This window comes from Pan troglodytes, chromosome 12, assembly GCF_028858775.2.
Source record: "Pan troglodytes isolate AG18354 chromosome 12, NHGRI_mPanTro3-v2.0_pri, whole genome shotgun sequence".
In the NCBI taxonomy this organism is placed as follows: domain Eukaryota; kingdom Metazoa; phylum Chordata; class Mammalia; order Primates; family Hominidae; genus Pan; species Pan troglodytes.
This window is the reverse complement of record NC_072410.2, coordinates 101764098-101777867: the sequence shown is the minus strand read 5'-3', so window position 1 is coordinate 101777867 and position 13770 is coordinate 101764098. Positions and strand designations below refer to the sequence as shown.

Below are 13770 nucleotides of genomic sequence, written 5' to 3'. Positions count from 1 at the left end.
CTCTCTAGTAGCTGGGACTACAGGCACACACCACCACGCCCAGAAAAGTGAAAAAAAAAATTTTTTTTGTGTGACATGGGTTCTCACTACTTTTCCCAGGCTAAACTTGAACCCCTGGATTTAAACAATTCTTCTGTCTTGGCCTTCCAAAGCCTTGGGATTATAGGTGTGAGCCACCATGCCCAGCATTAGCCACATTTCAAGGGCTCAATCACCAGATTTTGTTTATGGCTTTGGTATCAGACAGTACAGACAGAGACTGCTCCCCTTATTGCAGCAAGTTCTATCAGACAGTGTTGTGCTATAGCATGAAAGCAGAGGTTCTCAACTGGTGGTGATTTTTACCTCCCAAAAGAATCTGGCCATGTCTTGAGACATTTTGATTTTTACAACCTAGTATGTCCGGAATTGGTGGGTTCTTGGTCTCGCTGACTTCAAGAGTGAAGCCGCGGACCCTCGCGGTGAGTGTTACAGTTCTTAAAGGCGGCGTGTCCGGAGTTTGTTCCTTCTGATGTTCAGATGTGTCCAGAGTTTCTTCCTTCTGGTGGGTTCGTGGTCTCACTGACTTCAGGAGTGAAGCTGCAGACCTTCGCGGTGAGTGTTACAGCTCTTAAAAGCGGCGCGTCTGGAGTTGTTCGTTCCTTCCGGTGGGTTCGTGGTCTCACTGGCCTCAGGAGTGAAGCTGCAGACCTTCATGGTGAGTGTTACAGTTCATAAAGGTGGTGCATCCGGAGTTGTTCGTTCCTCCAGTCCGGAGCCGTTCGTCCCTCTCGCTGGGTTTGTGGTCTCGCTGGCTTCAGGAGTGAAGCTGCAGACTTTTGTGGTGAGTGTTACAGTTCACAAAGTTGGCGCGTCCGGAGTTGTTCGTTCCTCCGGTCGGGAGTTGTTCGTCCCTCTCTGTGGGTTTGTGGTCTCGCTGGCCTCAGGAGTGAGGCTGCAGACCTTCACAGTGAGTGTTACAGCTCATAAAGTTGGCGCGTCCGGAGTTGTTCGTTCCTCCCGTCGGGAGTTGTTCGTCCCTCTCTGTGGGTTTGTGGTCTCGCTGGCTTCAGGAGTGAAGCTGCAGACCTTTGCGGTGAGTGTTACAGTTCATAAAGTTGGCGCGTCCGGAGTTGTTCGTTCCTCCCGTCGGGAGTTGTTTGTCCCTCTCTGTGGGTTTGTGGTCTCGCTGGCTTCAGGAGCGAAGCTGCAGACCTTCACAGTGAGTGTTACAGCTCATAAAGGCGGCGCGGACCCAAAGGCGAGTAACAGCAAGATGGCTGCCACGGGACCTAGAAAGGGGAGAAGCCATGTTGCCCAACTCCAGAGGTTGGTATAAGAGTTTGAAAGGTATTGTCTGATTTCAGAAGCCTTTTCCTGTAAATGCCAGGTGGCATCTCATACTATCCCTGACTGGTTAGTGTAAAAACGACTTCCCCTAAGAAGGTGCAGAGTCCTCCTTTCTTAGCAGTGAGGAGGTCTAGGCCTTGGTGGTTCTAGGGGAGGGAGGTATCCACTGGGTGGAGGCCAGAGATGTTCCTAAACATTCTGCGAGGCACAGGGCAGCCTCCACCATGATTAGCCATCCAAATCGTCAATAGTGCTGAGATGGGAGAGTTCCCTTGACACCTTTGTAGAACTTGCGACAGGGGTGTGGCTCATTTACTCCTCCGCCAGGCTCAAACCCCTTGCTGGAGGGGGAGTACAAATGTGAGCAGGTGCAGGAGCTGGGGTGAGTGCCTTTGGGTGTCCGCAGGAATGAACCGTGTACCGGCCCGCGGCAGCATCCTCTAAAACCCCAGAGGGGATGTACTACAAACAATGGTCTTTTAGCTTTGCCATCCACGGATGGCTTAAGTGTTAAAACAGCTCAGTGAAGTGTCAGTCTTTTTGGGTTCCCACACCCGGTGTATCCCAAATTATTGTCTGGTGTCCAAGAAGTATCAGGTCACATGAGCAGATTGAAGGGTGGTATATGCACAGGATTTCATTGAGCGATGGGAGTTGCTCTCAGTGTCATGGGGAGCTGGAAATGGGATAGAGTGGAAATATAATCTTCCCCTGGAGTTCAGCATGGGATGGCTAAACTCCTCTCCAACCATAGTCTCTGACGTGCAGACGTTCAGACGCTTCTCTTCTCTCCTCTGCTGCACTGCTCTGCTCCTCTGCCAATGGAGCTTGGGCTTTTTATGGGTACAGGGTTGGGGGTGTGGTGGGCCAGGGTGGTTTTTGAAAAGGCAGAATTCAGGCGTGAAAACAGGGAGTGAAGTTCTCGTTTGGGGCTGCAGGCCCAGGTTTGAGAGCGGAACACTTGCTAGGGACCCCACCCTTTTCTACCTAGTATTTCCCTGCCTCCTGTTTGTATCAGTGCCAAGGTTGAGAAACCCTCTTCTAAAGCAATGATGTCTACATTGAGCCTGATTTTTATCAAAAAATCTAAAGAATCACCTGGCCAGCTTTTAAAAATCCATATGCTTGAGCCCTACCCCGACGATTTTGATTAAGAAAGAAGAGGATCTCGGGACTTGTGTTGTTCAAAAGCTTTCCAGGTGATTCTTAGGACTGGCCAGATTCAAGAACTATTGTATTAAAGTACACTGAATCTCAACTTTCAGTTTAGAAGAAAACCACCTGGTAAGCATTAGCAGTACTCTTAGAATAGGTTAATGACTCTAAGGCCATTACCTCTTCTGTTTAATTTCTCCAATTACCTCTTTCTCAATTAATGGGGTCATTAAGCACTTAAGACTTGCATTAATTTCCCTCCTCTCTTTTGTAATTCTTTCATTCTGCATAAATCTAGTTTGCAAATGATTACAGCTTGTTAAATATTGTACACTTTCTGTTTACAAACAGAACAAATGACCTAGAAAATGTTTGGCAGCTGTCTTTGTTCATTAGGGTTTAACAGGAAATAGCTGAGTAAACAAGCAGTCTAGCCCTGTAGGTGGCATAGCATGACATATTATAGTCCATTTCTTTGCTACTAAATAACTTAATGCATGCAAGTGAAATTCACTTTAAATGATTTGAAGTTGCTTACTTTAAGGTCAATATAATTCCACTGAAGTTAGAAAAGTTTAAATGAATTAATTTTAGGTTTAAGATATTCATCTGCTTTCCACTTTCCATCATTCTGTAATAAATTACACAAAGGAAATACTCCCTGCTCTCAAGAAACTTGAAAGGTAATACGATGTAGTTGTGGAAATGATGCATAAATACAAGTAACTACAAGAAACATGTCAAACATTCTAAGAAGAGTTATACATTTGAGAGGAAGAGATCTTTTCAGATGAAGATCTAGGAAATTGTTATGGAAGTAGCAGCATCTTACCTCCCCCTACACCCATTCAAAAAATGTTTGCTAGTGCCTACTCCATGCGAGGTCCACTATATTAGGAGCTAGGGATAAACAGACACAATCCCTCTACTCATGGAACTTACTTTCCTAGAGAGTAGTTAGCCAGTTAATTAGTTATTGTGTGCCTACTGTGTGCCAAGCATACAGACAGACAGGCAATTACGATTCAAAGTGATAAGTGCTAAGATACAGGAAGGACATGATAAAATTAATTCTTGGCTGGATTTTTATCACATTGATTCTTTTCTAAGCACAGACATTTCTCTGACCTCATTTGCAAGGACAGGATCATAGGGCATTCATTCACCCTTAGCAACAATTAATCATGATATGGACTTTGATATCTGCCATTTAGTGACATATTGAAATTATCTAGTGGATACTAGTGTTAACTCTGGCCTTCCTCAGGAATCTGTAAAGAATTATAACTAAGAATCTACCAATATAATTCTCAATTTGTTAATACTTCTGATAAAGTTTACTGATAAAACTAAAATGTATTGGCTTTTGTCTATAAATCCAGTACCTATGTCAATTGTGAGATTATTCGCATATATGATCACTATACAGAAGTTTATAGTAATGGCTGGCTTTAATCAACCCTCAAATTATTTCAAATTATGAAACATTTAAAATATACAAAAAGCACAGAAATTTAATATAACAGACACCTACTCACCATAATTCCTAAAAGATAATAATATTTTGCTTTTTTTTGCCTTCAGCTGTGTCTCTGTCTTTTTGCCAGTTTCTTCATAACACAAATGAAATAAAACAATAAAGATACAGCCAAAATTCCCTTTTGTATCCCTGTCTCCTATTCCTTCAAGTTTTCTTCCTTCCAGAGGAAACCAGTATCTTGAAGTTGGTAAATTGGCATTCTAAATCTCCCATATTAAATTTTTTTCTATACATGTATGAGTATGCATGCATAAACAATATATACTATTGTTTGTTTAACATCTACGCAAATCAATACAATTGTGTGTATCCTTTTGCAACTTGTTCTTTTATTTTAAAGCTATGTTTCCCTGATTTTTAGATACGCATAGATTCAGTTCATTCATTTTAACCGCAGAACAGCAGGCCATCATATGACTGAGCCACATGACCCTACTGAGAGGGCTTTTCCTCTTTTGTGTTCATAGCATTCACTCAACCTTATCTGTAGTTCAGGTCTCTTTTCCTCATAATATTTTTTGTTTGTCTTTCCTTTTCTTGGTAAGTCTTGCTAGAGATTTGTCCACTTTATTAGTTTTATCAAAGATAAAACTTTCTTTTATTTTTCTATTTCATGAATTCCTGTTGTACTTTTCAATGTTTATTGCTTCCGTCTTTATTTTTTGTCAGTTTTATGGAAATATAATTTATATACAATAAAATTCACCAATTTTAAGTGTATAATTCAATGACTTTTGGCAAATGTATACAGTAGTATGATCACCGATACCATCAAGATACAGAACATTTCTAGCAGCTCAGAAAGTTCGCTTATGCCTTTTTGCAGTTAATTCCCTCATTTCTCTCCCTGAGCCCTGGCAACTACGAATCTGCTGTCTGTTATTATAGCTTTGCTTTTTCTGAGACTTCATATAAACATAAATGAACAGTATTTTGTCTTTTGTGTATGGTCGCTTCAATTAGGATAATGCTTTTGAGTTATATCCATGTTGTTACATGTATCTGTAGTTTGGGTTTTTTTTTTTTTTTTTAAGTGCTAAGTAGTATTCCATTGTCAAAGTTGACTATTCTGTTCCATGAATCTACTTGTCTCTACATAAATCACTGTGTTGATTACGTGGCTTTTGAGGATGTCTTGAAATACGGTAGGGCAAATCTTAACAATTTTGTTCTTTAAAAAAGGCCGATTGTAGCCGGGCGTGGTGGCTCATGCCTGTAATCCCAGCACTTTGGGAAGCCGAGGGGGGTGGATCACGAGGTCAGAAGTTCTAAGACCAGCTTGGCCAAGATGGTGAAACCCTGTCTCTGCTAAAAACTACAAAAATTAGCTGGTGCAGTGGCAGGCACCTGTCATCCCAGCTACTCGGGAGTCTGAGGCAGAAGAATCGCTTGAACCCGGGCAGCCGAGGTTGCAGTGAGAGATCACGCCACTGCACTCCAGCCTGGGTGACAGAGTGAGACTCAGTCTCAAAAAAAAAAGAAAAAAAAAAGTGCCGATTGTGATTTTGATTGGGATTGTGTTAATTCTGCAGATCAATTTTGGGAGAACTGACATCTTAACAGCATTAAGCTATCAGATCCATAGCACTGACTATGTCATCATCTATTTAGGTCTTTAAACATTTCCCTTAGAAACATTTTATAATTTTCAGTGTACAGGTATTGTATATATTTTCTCTAAGTATTTCTTTTTTTTTTTTCTTTCTTTCTTTTCTTGAGATGGAGTCTTGCTCTGTCACCCAGGTTGGAGTGCAGTGGCATGATCTCGGCTCACTGCAACCTCCTCTCCTCATTTCAAGAGATTCTCCTGCCTCAGCCTCCTGAGTAGCTGGGTGAGTGCCACCACGCCAGTTAATTTTTGTATTTTTAGCAGAGATAGGATTTCACCATGTTGGCCAGGCTGGTCTCAAACTCCTGACCACAAATGATCTGCCCACCTTGGCCTCCCAAAGTGCTGGGATTACAGGCGTGAGGCACCACGCCTGGCCTGTATTTATGATGATATTATAGATAATTTTTAAAATTTGTTTTTCCAGTTGTTCAATGCTAACATGTATTGTTTTTCCAGTTGTTCAATGCTAACATGTAGAACTGATTTTTTAAATGTTGATTTTGTATCTTATTACCTGCTAAACTTGCTTAAAAATTCTAATAGTTCTGTGAATTCCTTAGGATTTTCTACATACAGGACCAAGTCATCTGTGAATAAAGGCAGCAGTACTTTTCCAATCTAGATGCATTTATTTCTTTTCCTTGATCTATTACACTGGTTAGAACCTTCAGTATAATGATGAATAAAAGTGGTAAGAGTGAATATTTCTGCCTTGTTTTCTGATCTTATGAGGAAAACATTCAGGCTTTTAAGTGTGATATTAGCTGTAGGAGTTTTTAAGTCAAGGTGAAATTCCCTTCTAGGTAGTTCCTAGGTAGTTTGGAGTTTACATCATAAAAGGAAGATGAAGACTGTCAAATGGAGTTTCTGCCTTTATTAAGGTGATTATATAACTTTCCTGTTCTTATTTCCTAAATTGATGACATATATTGACAGATTTTTAAATGTTAAGCCAACCTGCATTCCTAAATGTCACATGACATTTTCTTTCTATATTTCTGGACTTGCTAATATTCTGTTAAGGAATTTTATGTTCATGTTCGTGAAGGGTACTGGTTTGTAATTTTCCTTTCCTTTTACGGCTTTGCCTAGTTTTGGTATCAGGGTAAGGTTTGCCTCATAAAACAAGTTGTGAAGATCTTTCTTTTCTATTTTTTGAAAGATTTTGCAAAGGATTGGTATGATTTCTTACTTAAATGTTTGGTATCATCCACCAGTGCAAACATCCGGGCTTAGAATGTCCTTTGTCCTTCACTCATGTCAGGTGAATGAGTAAGGAACGGAGCCAACCCCACAGTATATAAGTATTCCTTTTTCTCCACAACCTTGCCAGTATCTGTTATTTTTTGACTTTTTAAAAATAGCTATTCTGACTGATATGAGATGGTATCTCATTATGGTTTTGATTTGCATTTCTCTAATGATCAATGATGTTAAGCATTTTTCTCACATGCTTGTTGGCCACATTGTTGTCTTTTTTTTTTTTTGACGGAGTCTCGCTCTGTCGCCCAGGCTGGAGTGCAGTGGTGTGATCTCAGCTCACTGCAAGCTCCGCCTTCCAGTTTCATGCCATTATCCTACCTCAGCTGGGACTGCAGGTGCCCGCCACCATGCCTGGCTAATTTTTTGTATTTTTAGTAGAGGCGGGGTTTCACCGTGTTAGCCAGGATGGTTTCGATCTGACCTCGTGATCCGCCCGCCTTGGCCTCCCAAAGTGCTGGGATTACAGGCGTGAGTCACCGCGCCTGGTGGGCCACATGTATGTCTTCTTTTGACAAGCATCTGTTCATGTCCTTTGCCTACTTTTAATGGGGTTGCTTTTTTTTTTTTTTAATTTGTTTAAGTTCTTTGTAGATGCTAAATATTAGACCTTTGTTGGATGCATAGTTTGCAAAAATTTTCTCCCATTCTGTTGGTTGTCTGTTTACTCAGTTGATAGTTTCTTTGGCTGTGCGGAAGTTCTTTAGTTTAATTAGATCCTATTTGTCAATTTTTGCTTTTGTTGCAATTGCTTTTGGCATCTTTGTCATGAAATCTTTGCCCATGCCTATGTCCTGAATGGTATTGCCTAAGTTGTCTTGCAGGGTTTTTTCAATAAGCCAGATTTTGGGTTCTTTTATTTTTCACTATTTTTTCTTTTCTATTTTATTTATTTTTTGCTTTGATTTTTATTATTTTTCTTTATTCTTATCGATGTTTAATTTACTCTCAAAGTGTTTTAATGTAAAAGTTTATAACATTATTATGAGAGCACTTAATAATATAAATTTCCCTCAAAGCACTACTTTCTATATATTGCATGAATTTTGATACACTGCCTTTTAATTTCCATTTAGTTCAATATATTTTCTATTTCCCTTGTGATTTCTTCTTTTACCCTTAGTTATTTAGAAGTGTATGTTTAATTTTCAAATACTTTGAGTTTCTCTAGATATCTGTTTGCTACTGATTTCTAATTTAACTATTGTGTTCATAGCACATACTTTGTATGACTTGAATTCTTTTACATCTATATGGACTGGTTTTATGGTTAAGAATATGATTTATTTTGGCACATGTTTTGTGTGCAATTATAAAGATTGTTAGGTGGGATTTTTATTAAATGTAATTTTCAAGTTAATTGAAAATATTGGTCAAGTCTTTATACCTTTACTGATTTTCTTTTTACTTGGTCTACATTTAAAATCTTTAACTATAATTGTGAAATTTTCCATTTCTCTTTTCAGTTTTAACACTTTTTTGCTTCAGATGTTTAGGATCTGTTATTATTTGCATATACATAGAAGACTATTATGTCTTCTTAATGAATGAAACTTATATCATTATATATTTACATTGTTTCACTCTGGTAATATTCCTTGCACTGAAATCTGGTTCATTTGATATTACTATGACCACTGAAAGTTTCTTTGGATTGTATGGGCATGGAATTTATTTTTCTCTCATTTTACTTCTAACCTATGTATTTATATTTAAAGTGGGTTTCTTTTGGCCAACATACAATAGATTCTTGCTTTTTAACCCAATCTGACAAACTGTGTCTTTAATTGGACTATTTATACCACTTATATTTAATGTGATTAATATCATTAATATGGTTAGGTTTTTATCTACCATCTGCTATTTGTTTCTTATGTTCTACATCTTTTCCCTCTTCCCCATTTTCTTGCCTTCTTTTGGTTAAGCTGATTTTTTTTATAATTTCATTTTTATCTCCAGTCTTGGATATATATTAGATTTTTCTCTAGGGTTTACAATTACATGATGAACAATTTACAGTTGGACACTTAATCAAAATGTACCACTTTCCATAGAGTGTAAGAATTTTAAAGCAGTATACTTTCATTTTCCTCTTCTATCCTTTGTGCTCTTGCTATTGTAAAACTTACTGCTAATACAGTATACATTCAACAAACTTTTGGTTTGGTTTTAAACAATTACTTCTTAAAGGTTTTTTTAATGAGAAAAATATTTAATGGTTATTTTACATATTAATAATTTTCAAATGTCTTCTTTCTTTGTGTATATCCACATTTCCATTTGGCGTCATTTAATTTCTGCCTGAAGAACTACCCTTAGTATCTCTCGTAGTGGGAAAAAATTAAAATTCTTTCTGGATGATGAATTTTCTCAGCATTTGTCTGTCTATGAAAGTCTTTATTTAGCTATCATTTTTGAAAGACAGATATTTTTTGCTTTGTATGGAACTCTTGGTTGCCAGTTTTTTCTTTCAGTGTTTTAAAGATGTCACAGCATTGTCTTAAAGTCTGTCTGGTTTCTGATGAGAAGTTGCTTTCATTCTTTCCTTTGTTCCGCTGTACATGTAACACTCCACCCCCGATTCTGGCTTCTTTTAAGGTTTTATCTTTATCATTGTTTTTCACCAATTTGATTGTGATGTGTCTTGGTGTGATTTTCTTCATGTGTCCTGCTTAGATTTCAATGAGATTTCTGGATCTGAAGTTTTATAGTTTTCATCAAGTTTTTTAAGTTTCAGACATTATTTCTTCAAATGCTTTTGTTTCCTTCATCTTTGACATTGTCCCGCAGCTCACTGATATTCCTTCCTGTTTGTTTTCCCATTGTTTTCACTCTTTCATTTTGGATAGTTTTTCTTGCTATGCCCTCAAAGTAAATTAATCTTTGGTTCTGCAGTGTCTAGTATGCTAATTATTTTTAGTATATTTTTCATTTCATATCCTATATTTTCACTCCTAAAATTCAAGTTGAGTCTTACTTATATCTTCCTTGTGTTCATGTTTTTCTCTATCTTCTTAAAGTGTGGAGTTGATTTTGCTGTTCTAACATTCTTATTTGTTAAATTTATAATCTCTGCCATTTCTGGGATTGATTGATTTTTGCCCCCTCTGGCTGTGGGTTGTATTTTCCTGCCTGCTTACCTAACTGGTGATTTGCCATTGGATTCTGGTCACTGATGGTTGCTGGATTTTATCTCTTTAGATATTTTTGGGCTTTATTCTGAGATTCAGTTAAGTTAGTTGAAATGAATTAAATAGTTTTTAAGGCTTGTTTTTAAGTGTTAGGTAAATCCAAAGCAGATTTAGTCTAGGGTTAATTTGCTCCCTTTACTGGGGCAATACCTTTTTGAGGATTCTGTTTGATGCTCCCAGTATTAGGAAGTCTTTCTTTCTTGTTGGTTTGAGCATGGACTACGCCTAATGAGAAGTGAGCTGTGAGCATTGTTGCACCTGTTCCTTTCTGATGGTTCTTTCTTTGGTGTTAGGTAACTTCCTTGCATGCTTGTGTAGATCTGCACTCATGCAAAGACATAGAGGGGAACCCTACTGCAGATCTCTGGTGCTGTCTGTGTGTATCTCCTGACCTCCTAGAACTCTGAATTCTGTCTTCTCAAGCCAGGAAGGCTGCTGGACTCTGTTTTGTTTTCCCCCTTGCACTGTAGTCTGGAAATTCTCTTCAGGCAGTGAGCTCGGGCAATCATAAGGCTTACCTTATTTGTTTCCCTTCTCTTTGGGATTACTGTCCAGCACTGCCTGTTTTTTGATGTCTAAAAACCATTGTTTCATATTTTATCTGCTTTTCAAGTTATTTAAGATGTTAGGATAAATCCCATTCCTATTTGTCTATCACGGTTGAAAGTGAAATTCTCCCTACAATTTTTTTTTTTTCAGTTTTCCTTGTTCTTTATCTGGCTTCTTGAGTTGAAAACTTAACTCATTTAATATAAATGTATGCATTTTTTAAAAAAAGTGTAATTAAAAGCATGTTAAATGTTACGAAGGCTAGGAATTAAGCACTGCATTCACTGTTCCACAATTCTACATGTGTTGGTATGTTGCACTTTCAATTCAGTTTGAAATCGTTTAAAGTTTCCATTGTGACTTCGTTTCATGAGTTACGTTCCATGAGTTACTTAGGGATGTAGTTTTAGTTTCAAAATACTTTAAAAAATGCCTTTTATTATTTCTAATTTGGTAAGTTCAGATAATGTGCTGTGTGAAACTATTTTTTTTCAAATTGTTGAAACTTTGGTGAGCAACTCTTTCATTGCTTTTTATATTGTCCCATATATATTTGAAAAGAATGCATATTCTATGTTAGGTGCAGTATTCCATTTATATATCTAATGGACCACATTTTGTCAAACTTACTACAACCATACCAATTATTTTACCATTTTGATGTATCAATTTCTTTTATTTATTTATTTATTTATTTATTTATTTATTTATTTATTTATTTTGAGATGGAGTTTTGCTTTCTGCCCAGGGTGGAATGCAGTGGCACAATCTCAGCTCACTGCGACCTCTGCCTCCCAGGTTCAAGTGATTCTCGTGCCTCAGCCTCCTGAGTAGCTAGAATTACAGGCACCCGCCACCACACCTGGGTAATTTTTGTATTTTTAGTAGCGACAGAGTTTTGTCATGTTGGCCAGGTTGGTTTGAACTCCCGACCTCAGGTGATCTGCCCACCTCGGCCTCCCAAAGTGCTGGGATTATAGGCATGAGTCACCATGCCTGGCCTTTTGGATGTATCCATTTCTGATAAAGGTATGTTAAATTTTTTTTACCATGATCTGATTTGTCAATTTCTTTATGTAGTTTTCAGATTTTGCTTTCTGCTTAGAAGTTTTATTATTATGTTTTTGTGCTATATTAAGTTTCTGGTGCAATATGAGATAATAAACAACTCCAGAATCTCAGTGGCTTCCAAAAAGCATTTATTTCTTGCTGAAAGCTCTGTAGGTCAGCTGGGGTGGCTGTGCTTCAGGCTGCTGGGTAGGGTTAGGTTTATTCCATATTCTGTTAACTCCAGGACCAGTGACTGCTCAGGGCCTTTTCTTCTTAAGAGGGGAATTTATTAGAGAGGAAGCCACACCACAAAAGCATGTTTAAAGCTTCTGGTATATGTTACTTCTGTTTACACTCCATTGGCTGAGATAAATCACATGGTTAAGCTCAACATCATTAGGGCTGGCAAATTAACCCTGTCCCAAGGGTGGCACTGCAAAGTTATATGGTAAAGGGGATGAATATATAATTCTCTTACATGGGGAGAGTAAAGAATTGGAAGCAATAATCTAATAAGCCACCAAAATTATATATTAATAATTTTGATATCTTCTTGGTGTATTAATTTATTCAACAAATACTTTCAGGATAACTACCACGTATAAGGCACTGCCCCAGGTAGATAGGAAATACTAGTGAACAAAAAAGCCAAAGATCCTGCCCTAGGGGAGCTTATATTTTTCCAGGCAAAACACATACTAAAAAATAAACACAATAAGTAAATTATAATATTATAGGTGCTATGGAACAAAGAAAATGCAAAACAGATGAAGGGTGCTTGGGAACTGCAGGAACAGAAGACAGGTTGTGGTTTTAATATGGTGGTCAGAGAAAGGACTGTTCCATTATCATCTTTTTTTTTTTTTTCCAGCTGATATTAACATGGCTAAACCCACTTTACCTCCATTAGAATTTGCATGGTGTAGAAGATTAACTTTAAAAACATCTCTAATTCTTTATTCTTCCCTGTATCTACACATTTTGCAAATCACCTGCAGATTTTTACCATTAAGCATAGGAGTTTGTTTCCCTGATAGGATAGAATTTTCTGGGATGATGATGTGCCAGTTCTGAGCCTGTCCCTCAAAACGACTGTGTACTTACTCCTGCTGTCTCTTGGAACCTGGCTACTGCCATATGTACAAGCCCACGCTAGCCTGCTGTATGATGAGAGAAATGTGAGGAAGAGCTGAACCAGCTAGCCACACCCCCAAATACATGAGAGAGCAAAGCTAATCTATTGATAACCCATCAGATGACCCCATCTAACCTATAGATTTGGGAATCACATAAATGCTTACTTTTTATGTGGTTGTTTGTTATACAGGATTATTGTGGTAATAGATAATGGATACATATGGTATATACTTTTTATCCCTTCATTTTCAATCTTTGCATATGGTGCTTTCTCAGTGTATATTTTGCAAGTCACATATAGCTGAATTTTAATTTTTTTTGCCTACAGGGTTTGTAACTTTACATTTTAAATAAACTTAATTATACTTGTCTTTTTTTATAATGCCCAGAGTTAATAATACATAGCTTCATCACACCAAATAAGATAATTCCTGTAAGAGACTTTAACTTCATGCTTATCTGTGCTCCTGTTCCTCTAAAGTATGTTGACATCACCAAGAGTTTTAGTTCTAGATAATGATTCAATTTGTTTAAATAGTGTTCCAGTTTTCTGAGGAATACACAATTATATGTTATTTCACAGATGTGTCACCAGCAATTATTTAAAATTATGCTAATTGCTTAATTCTAAAAGACTCTTTTCCTTCACATTTTAACCCTTCTGATATCAGGAGGCATCTCAAAATTAGTGGGTACATTTTATATAGTATTTCTCCTTGATTTATATCATTTTGACATTCCTCTATGTCCTTCGTCTCTGCCTGGTCAAGTCCTCATCCTTAAAGGCTTAATTCATTGTTTCCTCCTCCAGAAAGCTATCCCTAACCTTCTGGTTCCCATCTCCGTGCCTTTAATATCAATCATGTTTTGTTACAAAATCTGTTTGAGCGTCTGCATTCCTCACCAGGGAGAACTTCTTAAGGGAGGTTCCAACTATTGTCCACTTT

At 37.8% G+C, this 13770-nt stretch overlaps 1 protein-coding gene across 13 annotated transcripts in view; it reads left to right on the top strand.

Annotated features, from left to right (window-relative positions):
* The first annotated feature begins 458 nt into the window (after positions 1-458).
* Positions 459-13770, top strand: part of TDRD15 (tudor domain containing 15) — a 44925-nt gene continuing 31613 nt past the window's right edge. For 2 of the 13 annotated variants that reach the window (XM_063789236.1, XM_054677720.2), the window contains exons 1-2: positions 1262-1308; positions 5744-5856. The gene's annotated coding sequence lies outside the window, so the exon portion shown is untranslated. The other 11 variants (XM_063789239.1, XM_063789237.1, XM_063789231.1 and 8 more) reach the window with 11 other exon arrangements.